We start from the raw sequence: 10,664 nt of genomic DNA on the forward strand, positions 1-10,664 counted from the left end.
GGAAGAGCATCTCTGGACCAGAAAACAGTGGGAAAAGAGGAGTAATAAAGGGGCTGCAATTAAACCCAACAAAAAAAATGTAGAACCAAAATTTAACCAGCTTAAAAAAAGAAAAAAGTTAGAGATTAATAAAACTCAGTTATGTCTACTACAAGGACAAGGAAAATGAATGGAAATAGAATACAGGAGCTGTGTTCACAACCACAAAAAAGTACAAGGAATCTTTCTAGTGTTTCCAAAGGGTAGGGGTAATCAAAACTGGTGGATATGCCAAGTTTCAAGGAAGAGCATCTGGTAGAAGTGCTGATTCCCACTAGGTCTTTGGTTCTGTAGGCAGAGGCATCCACAGCAGCTTCATTTTAAAAATGCACTAAGAATAAGTCTAGTGCTAAATCAAACGCAGATTCCCCGGGAGGACTTTCCTATGATACACATATTATATACCTAAAAACCTCCACTCCATAAAACAAGGGAGCAGATACTGTAGCACAGAGTTAAAAAAAAATGCGTTGGGTCTCTGAGGAAGGAGGAAAACAGAAGCAAACACAGGATTTGAGACATGTAATAAAAAACTCTCTGAATGGAATATTGGTTGCTATAGACACAATTTACTCTCTCTGCATAGTGGAGCAAAAAAAGAAAATGTCACCTGACAGAATTCACACACAATTTATCATTGAAGTGCCTGAAACAACAAAGTCAAATAGAAATGGAAATTGAGAATTTCTAAATGTGTAAAGTAGAGAATCAGACTAGACTTGACCATTGCACATTTCTAAAATTTTTAAGAAAACATAAATATAGCAAATAGCAAAATTTGTTATGGACAGGGGATTTTTAAAACTCCTTTATAATTAAGTGAACTGCCACCCTTAGCTTACTGATTTTAGACATTTCCAATAAGGTTAAATTTTCTAGGTTACAAACTGGCTCAAACTGTCATAGGCTCTGAAGGCTAAAGCAAACATTTTCCCAATTCTCAGGAGTTTCTATCTATTGCTTTTGCCAGATTTCATTGAGTCTCTGCTATCAACTTTTTAAAGTAGGATGTTTCTGTGTTGGTCTATGCCAGGGGTGGGCAAACTTTTTGACTTGAGGGCCACAATGGGTTCTTAAACTGGACTGGAGGGCCGGAACAAAAGCATGGATGGAGTGTTTGTGTGAACTAATATAAATTCAAAGTAAACATCATTACATAAAAGGGTACAGTCTTTTTTTTTTTTAGTTTTATTCATTTCAAACGGGCTGGATCCGGCCCGCGGGCCATAGTTTGCCCACGGCTGGTCTATGCCCTGGTTCTGAAAACATCAGCTTGTTTAAAACAACGGTTCTAGTAATTCTTCCTTGAGTTTTCTGAATATCATAGGTGTAGGTGATAACTTGGACATTTTTTATTTGGAATCAAAAGCATGGGCCTGTTGCCCAATGGATGTGGTTCAGTGGTTGAGCATAGACCTATGAACCAGGAGGTCACAGTTCCATTACTGCAGGACACAGGCCCAGGTTGCAGGCTCAATCCCCAGCAAGGGGCGTGCAGGAGGCAGCCAATCAATGATTCTCATCACTGATGTTTCTATCTCCCTCTCCCTCTCTGAAATCAATATATATATATATATATATATATATATATATAATTTTTAAAAAAAAAATATATATATATATATATATATTTTAAAGCATGGGGATGACTCTCTTAGGCCTAACATAACTCCGAGTGTGATTTTCCTTTGGAGGCATTCAAGGTGGGTATGGCTGCCGGAAAGATATCCCACCATGGGTGAAAGTTCCTGAGGACTTGAGAGATCCTGAGGTGCTCCAGGTCCAGAAGGGGTTGCTGGAAGCCATGTTTGGCCCCTGAGGATCTGGAATCCTATACATCGAGCAAGTGAGCAAAGCCATGCTCGAGCTGAAGGTTCTAAAATCCTCGAACCTCACCGAGGTCGTGGCTTATGGCAATTACCTGTACAAACTCCGAACCAAGTGGATGCTCCAGTTCATGGCGAAGAGGCAGGAGCAAGGGATACTCAAACTTGAGGACGCCATGAAAGCCTTCGAGCTAGGCCCTTGAATGAAGTGAAGCCAGTTTGAAACCAGCATAACCGGGACCGGGATGTGGACAGTCAGCTGTGGCCAGACCTGGAGTGGGCCTGTCCAGCATAACAAGGGAAAACAGCTGGTTGTGGATTTTTACATTTGCCTCTTGAGTCCTGATGTAATTTTTTCCCAAGGTTGCTAATTAAAGAATATGTTAAGTAAACAGAAAGAAAAAGAAAAAGAAAAAAAGAAGCATGGGGCTGTTGAGAGTCTTGGTAGCAAAGAAATTCAATGTTAAGGTTTATTTATTTATTTATTTATTTATTTATTTATTTATTTATTTATTTATGTAATCCTCACCCAAGGACACTTTTTCCATTGATATTTATTCATTTTTAATCTTTATTGATGAGAGTGTTACAGATGTCCCCCCTTTCTCCCCCATTGCCACCATCCACCCAGTTTCGTCCTGCCCCAGATCTTTACCACCCTATTGTCTGTGTCCATAGGTAATGCATATAAGACCTTTGGTTAATCTCTTCCCCCTCCCTCCTCCCTCCCTCTGAGATTCGTCAGTCTGTTCCATGTTTCCATGCCTCTAGTTCTATTTTATTCACCAGTTTATTTTGTTCATTAGATTTCTTGCTTGTTTATTTTGATTTTGGATTCAATTGTTGATAGATATGTATTTATTGCCATTTTATTGTTCATATTTTTTATCTTTTCTTTTTCTTCTTCTCCTTCTTCTTCTTCCTCTTCTAAAGAATACCCTTCAACATTCCACCCTTCCTACCAGTCTCAATGTACTTTCTTTACTTCTCTAGTTGTAAGACTTCCATTCAACCAGATTTCAGCTGGTTCTGAATGATGGTTGTTCTGTATTTTAGTTATAATTTTGATGTGGTTCTGGGAGGCAGCCAATACTGAGATTACCTATGCCACCATCTTGGTTCTCCCTCCATTAATTTTTAGAGAGAGTGGTGGGGGAGAGAGAGAGAAAAAAACATTAATGTGAGAGACATCAACTGATTGCCTCTTGAAAGAGCTGCAGTCAAGGCTGGGGATTGAGCCTGCAAACAATGTACATGCTTTTGATCAGGAATCAGACCTGAGACCCTTGGTCCATGGGCTGGCACTCTAACCACTGATCAAACCAGACAGGGAAACTTTGAGGTTTAAAGTAACCTGACTCATAATCCTAGTAGAAAAGTCAGGCTGCAGCAGCTGAGGAAACAAGGCTGATAGCTGATTGAGGATTAAAATATTTGAACTTAACTCCCACTTATTGTACCAGGAAAGAAAGACATCGTGGTTGGACTTAAATTTACTTATGGGAATTTGATAACAGGGGAACGATCTCATCTCTTGTTTGCATGCAATAGGAAAAGTACTGATAAACATAAGGAAAAAGTTTTATTTGAAGAATATCAGGAATGCATGGAATTATGGTAACAGGAGTCTGAAAATTGGGCAGAAATGAAGGTAACCCCTGAGGGACATTTCCATTCTGTACTTCTGACCTCCCAACAATGATTGTAACCCCAACTAAACCCAATGTCTCTCCCAAAAGTTTTATATCTATCATATCATATCATATCATATCATATCATATCATATCAATTAGAGGCCCGATGCACGAAATTCATGCAAGGGGCTCGACCCTCCCAGCTGCAGCAGCTGCCTTGGCCCTTGCAGCCCTGGCTTCATCTGGAAGGTCGTCCGGAAGGTCTTTTGGATGTCTGGTCTAATTAGCATATTATACTTTTCTTATTATAGATTATATTATATTTATTATATCATATTATGTTATATTAATTATATTAGTATTATAAAATATTGTTTTACATTATATCTAGAAAAATTGTTTCCAGACATTGGGATTTTTTACATTTTACTTTACTACAGCTGGGTTTCTAAAGATCATAAAGTTGGATATCTATTTGACTTGCATACATAAAATGAAATCCAGATGGAGAAAAAATTTACAAGCAAAACCAATTTAAAATAAATAAATAATGGATCACTATGTATAAATTCTAAAAGTAGGGAATACTTTCCTTATAATCACAGAATGTCAAGTATCTGTAAAAATAAAAGCGCATATGTAAGCATAAAAACATTTTAACATATCTTGGCCAGATATACAATTACTGAAAAAAAATTGGTCATTGATTTAGGGAGGAATAGCAATCTGATTAACATCTATACTAATGATAAATTCCTTACAAATGCTCAAACACAATCTCTATACTTAGAGAGCAATTTACATTATTTTAAATAATTAAGTTTGGGGTATTTTTTAAAGAAAATTAACTAGAAAACTTCCATATCCCACAAATGAGATGTTGCAACATCCTATATAATAAAAGCCTAATATGCTAAGTATCCAGTCAACCAGTTGGCCGTCCAACCAATCAAAGCATAATATGCTAGTGATATGCTAAGGCCGCTCAACTGCTCACTATGATGTGCACTGACCACCAGGGGGCAGATAGCCAACCGGTCGACCAGTAGCTATGACATGCACTGACAATCAGGGGGCAGATGGTCTGACTGGTAGGTTAGCTTGCTGCTGGAGCTTGGCCAATCAGGACTGAGCGAGACGGGCTGGACATGCGCTGGAGCCCTCCTGCAGTCCCTCCCTGGATGGCCAACCTCCCGCATCCTTCCCGGCCCCAATTGTGCACCAGTGGGGCCAATCAGCCTGGCCTGTGCCCTCTCACAATCTGAGACCCCTTGGGAGATGTTGGGGAGCCAATTTTGGCCCGAACCCAAGGCCAGGCCAAGGGACCCCACTTGTGCATGAATTCGTACACCTGCTCTCTAGTAAGATATAATGATACTTAATTTCACTAAGTACTGCTCCTAAATATATGCTCCTGAATATCTGGGTGATTTTGACAATAATAGCAGTGCAAAAAAAATGCCACTTCTTCACATTTAAATAAATCCCTTTGGAGATAACTTTCTAATATTTTTCTATGTAGTAGATACGTTGTGGGACAATTTATTGTTTTAATTTGTATTTCTCTAATTACAAATGTAACTGACCATTTCTTTCTGCATTTATTAACTCTTCAATTTTTTTATTATGTAATTTGTTTATCCATAAAATTTGCTTATTATTCTTTTGCTTTTTCTTTCTTATTGATTTACAGACAATCCTTGCTTTTTAATTTTTTTAATATATTTTTTTTATTGATTTCAGAGAGGAAGGGAGAGGGAGAGAGGGATAGAAACATCAATGATGTGAAAGAATCATTGAGTGGCTGCCTTCTGCAGGACCCACACTGGGAGAGCCTGCAACCCGGGCATGTGCCCTGACAGGGAATCAAACCATAACTCCTGGTTCATATGTCAATGTTCAACCACTGAGCCACTTTGGCCAGGCAGCTTTTTTAGATATAATCTTGTGTCGTGTTTAACTGTTGCAACTATCTTACTCAGTTATTCAATGATTATTTTTGACAAGTGTATCTTCTGAAGTAAAAACCTAATTTTGATATTTTTTAAATCTTCCTCTTTTTCTTTCTCTTTCTACATTATACTTTTGCTTTCCAAGTACTTGTTAAATGTGTTTTCCCATTCCAAGTTTACACACTGCCATTCTATATTTTTTCTATTTACTGTACACATTTAGTCATTTTATCTAAATTTGATATTTATTTATGTTGTGATTTTCAACATGAACCTTTGTTACTTTATAAAGAAATAATTACTTAACAATTGTGAATTTAAAAATATTCAAACTTATCTATGTCCTATCTTTTGTTCTTTCTTTTTTTTTTTAAAAGAATAGTTTTTCTTTTTTCTTTTTTTATATTTTATTGATTTTTTACAGAGAGGAAGGGAGAGAGAGAGAGTTAGAAACATCGATGAGAGAGAAACATCGATCAGTCGCCTCCTGCACATCTCCTACTGGAGATGTGCCCGCAACCCAGGTACATGCCCTTGACCGGAATCGAACCTGGGACCTTTAAGTCCGCAGGCTGACGCTCTATCCACTGAGCCAAACCGGTTTCGGCTCTTTTCAACAATCTAGAATCATCAAACTTTCTTTTACATCTACATATTAGGAGGCAAGGAGTTCTAGTAATATGACTTGCAAAAAATATATATTTATTATATTTATTCACATATTTTAAACATAATTCATTTTTATTTATTTAAGACGGGCAAAAAAAAATGTATTCCCTTAAACTGTTTTTTACATTTTTATTTTGTACTTAATATTAAAGACATCAATGAAAAAAATCTGAATTACTCACCAATTCCAGACTTGCTTGGTCACATGGAGCACACTGTTTCTATGGTCCTTAGTTTGATATTTTTCTACTTGTTATTATAAGTAGTATTCAACTTATATGATTCCACCCACATCTTAAAAATTATTTCTAAAGGTTATTTCTAGTCAATGCAGTATTTGTGAGAAAGCACTAATGAGTCACTGTTTGTGTGTTTTCTATCCATCATTAATGGATAAATTAACTTTTTGAATAAATTAACTTTTGTTATAAATATAAGAGTAAAATTGTGATATTCACAAACTATACATATGTGGCTAAATTGGAATTAATATGTATTTTTGAATTTTGAGACTAAAGGAAATAAAATAATCACAACTCACCTCTATCTGTTTACAATTTATATAACATTCCTTAAACTTTACTGTGTATATCATTTTCTCCTCACAAGAACCCTGGGGGAAGATATGTTTATTCTCTGCATTTTACAACTTGCCAGTTTTATAAAAGTTATATTATTTATTTGCAATTACAGTGTTCTCACTGCCAGGATTAAAACCTCAGTCAACAGATTTTATGCCATGTTGGAAAAGGTCAGGCAAAGGTAAAAGTAACACTCATGGGAGACTTATAAATAGTACAGGTAGGAATAGACAATGTAGGTAAATGAGCACTTTGGATGCCAAGCAAGGAGGAGGGGCTAAAAAATTGGTCCTGATCTGTCCAGGGAGGAAATAAATGATATTTGATACAGCACTTTACCATTAATCAGAAAGCTTTGGTTTATGAACTGTCTTTCACTGTTCCCATGACTACATGGCATTTAATTTTCCTTGGTAATAGTGTCCATACCTAAAAAATCCAGGGTTTGATCAGTATAATCCTCTAAATCAATCACCACTTCATGACTTCATTTTAGAATAGGATATGTTTTATTATGAAGACCATTTCCCAGAATGCAGGCATTATATATCTGTTCTTCTGTGGTGTGAGAGTGATCTAAAATACACAGTAAAATTTAAGGAATGTGAGAAATCCCTTAAAATAGCTATCCCCTTCACAGATCTTAATATCTATGCATTAGTTGTTTATATCATTTCAGACATTAAACTATCTTCTAACATACAACTATTTTCAGCAAATGAGACTACCTGGTGCCATTGCTACCCATAAACACGTTTGGTTAGAATAAACTATTCTTGTTCATCAGACATTGGTTCAGTTAGTTCAAATAAGTTCCAGAAGCTGAAGAGCAGCGAACACCCAGTGAAGCTAAAGAGTACAGAATGCAGAATGCTCAGCGTCAAACACTTTCTAATATTCTGTGGGTCTCCCTTCATAAAATACCTTTGAATCCATAGGAACCAGAAACTTTCCTTTTATGACCCATGAATCTTAAAACATTTGATACTCATGGGTGATATTTTCTCACTCCTGAGCCCACAGAAGTTTGGTTCTGCCCAATAGTTTCCACAAAAACTTCTCGCTGTGATACCAGCTGATTCTTTTACTCTGTTGAAGTGGACATTATTTCAATGATTTCTTATTTGCTCTCTTTATATGTTGTTATTTTTTCTCTTTACATATACATTTACTCACTACTCTTTCATCCTATTTTATTTTATTTTTTACTACTGGTTCCCTTAGCTTGTGTGATTTACCTGTAATATTACTCTGTCTCAACCACTAGTGTGACTTCCTTTCTCTCTTTTCATCTTGTATTTTCATCTTTTTAGGTGTGTTTTCCCAGGCCTTCTATGCTTCTGACTTCCCACAATTATTTTAAGTTCAACCAGACTCAAAGTCCCTTATAAAAATATATATTTCACCCAGCCAGCATGGCTCAGTGGTTGAGCCCTAACCTATGAACCAGGAGGTGATGGTTCAATTCCCAGTCAGGGAAAATGCCCAGGTTGGGGTCTGCAGCCTGGAATATCTTTTGGGAATGATGAAAATATTCTCTAATTAGATAGCTGTGACAATGTACAATACTATAAATATACCTAAGCCACTGAATTACACACTTTAAAATGGTTAAAATGGTGAACTTTATTTTATTAGTTTCGCTTAAAACAAGCTTCTATAACATTTCATCTAAAACAACATATAGCTAACCAAAACCAGTTTGGCTCAGTGGATAGAGCGACGGTCTGCGGACTGAAAGGTCCCAGGTTCGATTCTGGTCAAGGGCATGTACCTTGCTTGCAGGCATATCCCCAGTAGATGTGCGGGAGGCAGCTGATCGATGTTTCTCTCTCATCGATGTTTCTAACTCTCTATCTCTCTCTCTTCCTCTCTGTAAAAAAATCAATAAAATATATTTTAAAAAAATAAAAATAAAAATAAAACAACATATATATGTATCTGAATAATATGCTAAGGACAGAAGAGTCTTGAGATTGTGGCTCCTAGAGTTAGGAAGCACAACAACAACAAAGTTTTATTAAAAGCTGCGGGGGATGACCCATACTGTGTAGAGGTAGAAGTTTGAAAACACTGTTGTCTACAGTAACATGCAAAATAAAGTGTTTGTATAATGAACTTGTCATTGTGGCTGGATATTTTCAGAGATATTTAGATATATTAGTGCCATCAACCTAGAGGTGATAATTGGCTTTTTCTAGCTGTCTAAGGTAATATATGAGAAAAGATGCATAAAATAAGAAGAAATTTTAAAGGTTTAAGGAGAATTTAGAAATATTAAGGATACTAACAATTCTTTCCAGTCAACAAATTTTTTTAAAAAAATAAGTGTGTTAAAAAATAAAATAAAATAAGTGTATTTAAGAAAATGTTGAAGCTCGGAGTGCTGCCAGTAAAAATAATAATAATCCCAGTTTCAAGATATCCTATTACCACCATAACTGGTTTGGCTCAGTGGATAGAGCATCGGCCTGCGGACTGAAAGGTCCCAGGTTTGATTCCGGTCAAGGGCACGTACCTTAGTTGCGGACACATCCTCAGTAGGGGGTGTGCAGGAGGCAGCTGATCAATGTTTCTAACTCTCTATCCCTCTCCCTCCCTCTCTGTAAAAAATCAATAAAATATATTTTTTTTAAAAAAAGGTATCTTATTACCTTTTTAAAATATAATGCCTCATAAAAATGAAAGGTATTGATTCATAGACCATTTCAGGAAAAAAAATTCAGAATCTTAGCACATGCCTCTTAAGAAGCTTCTTGTTTCAATCTTCTTGTTAGACATGAAGTCTTCTAGGAATCCTGAGTAGTTTCCCCACATATAAACCTGACTTTTAGCTTTAGTATAGAGGAATGGTGCTAGAAAGTTATATGGGTAAGCTTTTGTTTAACTGAGTATGCAAAAATTAGATACACACAAAACTCACCCAGTTTGCAAACAAATTATACTTGCTAACAACAGAGCAAGTAAGTTTTAGAGATCTACTATACAACAATACAATATTGTGTACTGAAAAAATTAGTACCTGGCCAGTGTGGCTCACTGATTGAGCATCAACCTGTGAACCAGGAGGTCACAGTTAGATTCCCCCAGGTTGCAGATTTGGTCCCCAGTAGGAAGCATGCAGGAGGGAGCCAATCAATGATTCTCTCTCATTGTTGATGTTTCTCTCTCTCTCTCTCCCTCTCTCTCTCTCTCCCTTTCCCTCTCTGATAGCAATAGAAACTTAAAAATAAAAATTAGGGCTCTAGGCGGTTTTGCTTAGTGGATAGAGCATTGGCCTGTGGACCAGAAGGTCCCGGGTTTGATTCCAGTCAAGGGTACATACCTGTACCTCTGTTGCAGGCTCTTCCCCAGCCCAGGCCCTGATCAGGGTAGTACAGGAGGCAACCAATCTATGTGTTTCTCTCACATCGATGTTTCTCTGTCTTTCCCTCTCTCTTTCACCCTCCCTAAAAAATAAAAAAATCAATGGAAAAATATCCTCGGGCAAAGATTAACAAAGCAAACAAACAAACAAAAAATTTGGTAAGAAGATATATTAATTAATAATAATTAATTTGTTTAAATAATAAAATGAAACGGGGCCTCTCAGTTCTCAACTTAGCCCAATCAGTTAGCAGGTTGTTAAAACTACTCAACGGCTAACAGCATTCTCAGGGAAAAGAAAGAATGGCTCAGAGGGTAGAGCAAAGACTTGAGGAAAACCACCTTGAGGAAGCATGAGTATTGCTGAAATATGGTTGGGTGAATATCAATTGCTATGAAACACTGTCTCCCCCACCTGAAACCCTTCAAGTACAGGTATATGCTGCAGTTATCCTGTTTTGTTTTGTTCTTCTTAACATTATGTGTTGAATACTTTTAAGTTCACAAGTCTTTGAGTCCAAGCGATGTACCAGAGATGCTGAACACAATGAGGCAATCTATAACTGATTTAAATGATATATCTTGAACTTTTAGAGA

At 36.7% G+C, this 10,664-nt stretch overlaps 1 pseudogene; it reads left to right on the forward strand.

The window, feature by feature from the left end:
* The first annotated feature begins 1,515 nt into the window (after positions 1-1,515).
* Positions 1,516-2,077, forward strand: LOC118650034 (annotated as a pseudogene).
* Positions 2,078-10,664: the final 8,587 nt, after the last annotated feature.

Source organism: Myotis myotis, unplaced genomic scaffold, assembly GCF_014108235.1.
Source record: "Myotis myotis isolate mMyoMyo1 unplaced genomic scaffold, mMyoMyo1.p scaffold_m19_p_3, whole genome shotgun sequence".
In the NCBI taxonomy this organism is placed as follows: Eukaryota; Metazoa; Chordata; class Mammalia; order Chiroptera; family Vespertilionidae; genus Myotis; species Myotis myotis.